The following is a 2880-nucleotide window of genomic DNA, read 5'->3' as shown; positions in this document are numbered from 1 at the left end:
TTCCTGGCAGTTTTATTCACAATAGTCTCAAATTAGAAGCCACCCAAATGCCCGACAACTGAAGAATGGATAAATTGTGATATATTCATGTAATCTTGGCAATCTCAAAAAAAACCTGGTATGGGCAGAACACGGAAAGTATCAAAGATATATTAACAAAAGAAAATTGAAGCAAAACCTGCCTATTTTATCTTCTCTATGAAGTTCAAAAACAGAGAAACAAGTCTCCTTAATAGAAGTCAAATTAGTGGTTACCACTGAGGGGAGAAGGGACGTCAAATGAAAAAAGACTCTTGGATTTCTGGAAGTGTGTACTTGATTAGTGTGGTAGTTCCATGGTGCTTGCATATACATGTGGGACGGGAGTGGGTGTATGTACAATTCATAAAGCCACAGACCTACTTGCTTTTTGTGTCAAAGACTAAAACAAACAAAAACAAAAATAAAACCTCCAGTGGCTTTCTATTTTACTCAGAATAAGCCAAAAATTTGAGTGGGGCTCCCAAAGTCCTATACAATATAGTTCATGGCTGCCTTTCTGACTTGTTATCCCTCTCCAATTTGCGGAGCGCTCCAGCCAAATTTCTTTGTTGAGGTTCTTAAAAATATTCTCTTCCTTCAATACATCACACAAAAGCAAAGGGCTATAATCCGCTGCTACTATCTTTTTTTTTTTTTTTTTTTTTGATGCTCATATTGTTCCTGGATTTGGCCAAGTTGAGCTCATTCAAGCTGGCTACTCTGTCCTTTTGATGTGTTCCCATTGTTTTTTGAGCACTTCCTTACTTTCTAAAATAAAAATGTGTTCCAGGCTAATCATGTACTTTCCCTGTCCAAACCTGGAATAAGCCATTTGTCCGAGGGGCTCTGATTCTTTTATTACTCAGTCTCCTTGTATGTGTCCAATCTCCCATCTCTGTTTTCACTCCTTCCTCTGTGCGGATGCTATCCTGCTCAGCCTCTATTTCTACATTCCTGGATACTCACCTTCCCAATTCCATGGGGTCATTCCTCACCCTACTTGGATTCCAACATTGTTTGAACCCTGACCCCCCCCCCCCATCCTGTCCTTTCTTCAGTGACAGGATCTCCACTCTATTTTGATCCCAACACCCTGCTCTGGACCATTGAGGCAACCCCTCATGTCTCCCAGTAGAGACTTTACTTACCTGATAGCTTTAGAACTGAAACGCTCAGAACAGGAAGACACCTATACCATACTTTTAATTGGTCAATGAGAATTGTGTGGGCCTTTTTGGAGAATTGGAGAAGAATATTCTCTGCTGGCACAGTGTAAGGGAAAAATAAGTGGGAGACAGGATTTTTATTCTCAAGGAGCTTTTCAGGGTAATTGGAGAGATAAGACAACTCATTTTATCTTTAGAATAATTCTGTAAGGCATAGATTAGTGTCCTTATCTGAGCACAGCTATTAAGAATATGAACTTATTTTCTTTGAGGGGATAATTTCTCAGCAGTTTTGGAATACTATAAATGGAACTGAAAAGAAAAAGCTAATATAAAAAAATTGGGATGCTAAGCAAATTCTGGAAAGTCACAATGACAAATTATACTTCTTTTTCTCTGACTTGTTTTGGTTTAGAATGAATGAATAGCATAGATGATATCCTCTAGGGAAATAAAATCATATTAATTTACATCATTATAATGCTACTGGGAACCCCACAAACCAAGAAAAAAATAACCATAACCTTCTAGCATGGTAATTCCACAAATAGGCCAACTGTTTTCAATTTGCAAATAGGACATCAAGCCACGTTAGTGACTTTCTTTTGAGTATAGATAATTTTTTCTGATTATAAATGTTTAAAACCTGTTACAGTATCTAACATAAATCTCATGTATTTATGATTCAAGTGGGTGTGAGAATAGGTAGAAAGGAATATGAATATAAAGCTAACCTGTCAGCTGAGGAAGGCTTCACACTGTGATTAGGGCACACTTGCTGCTCCTGACAAACAACCCTGAACCCTCTGAGGGAAACTGAAGGCTATGCTGGCTTATGTAACCAGAAATTGCAGAAATATAAATGGAAATGACTAGAAGCAGAACCCTCATGCCATTAGGACCTTTCTTTGTCTTTCTGTGTATTACATTAAGACTCCTCTACCACGGACCACTTTTCCATATGATCCTGGAGGGATCATTGGAAGCTCTAAGCTTAGCTTTTTATAGCTTCATTACCAGAAAAAAGGAGGCTTTTACCCTCAGCAAAACTTGGGAAAGAAATTCAGAGAATGAACTCTGGGTACACACTGCTTATTCCAACTTTTGCAGCACAGTGTTGTGCTAGAGACACTATGTTTATCCAGACTGGGTCATTCACTCGTTTCTAGATCCTGGGTAATTCAGAGTATTATTATTATAAGCCCCTATTACAGACAATGATTAACGTGTGAGTGAAGGAGTTCCCCCTTGAAAGGGACGATAGCATAGACCTGGCTGCTGGGAAATTATGGCAAGCCAGGAAGCCACGCCAATTTGTATTTACTATAATTTCTAAGTAGATTGCAGTGAACTCAACCTGAACAAAGATAATGTAGTTTGGTGGATAAGGAAGGCATCATCATTTTTGGGCTCTAGGTAGCATGAATACTCAGCTACTCAGGGAGTGGATTCACAATAGTTGGTGACTAGTCTGTTGGAATACCTGTCCAACTAGCAGCTGGGGACATGGGTAAGCATACTGTGCACTCCCTTAATATACAGATCTACTTACAAGGGGGTTATGTTCTGATAAATCCATAATAAATTAAAAAATGTCATAAGCTGAAAAATGCATTAATACATACCTAACCTACTGAACATGGTAGCTTAGCCTAGCCTTACTTAAATGAGCTCATAATACACATATTAGTCT

Source organism: Canis aureus, chromosome 31 (genome assembly GCF_053574225.1).
Source record: "Canis aureus isolate CA01 chromosome 31, VMU_Caureus_v.1.0, whole genome shotgun sequence".
In the NCBI taxonomy this organism is placed as follows: Eukaryota; Metazoa; Chordata; class Mammalia; order Carnivora; family Canidae; genus Canis; species Canis aureus.
The sequence above is the reverse complement of the archived record's forward strand: the minus strand, read 5'-3'. Positions refer to the sequence as shown.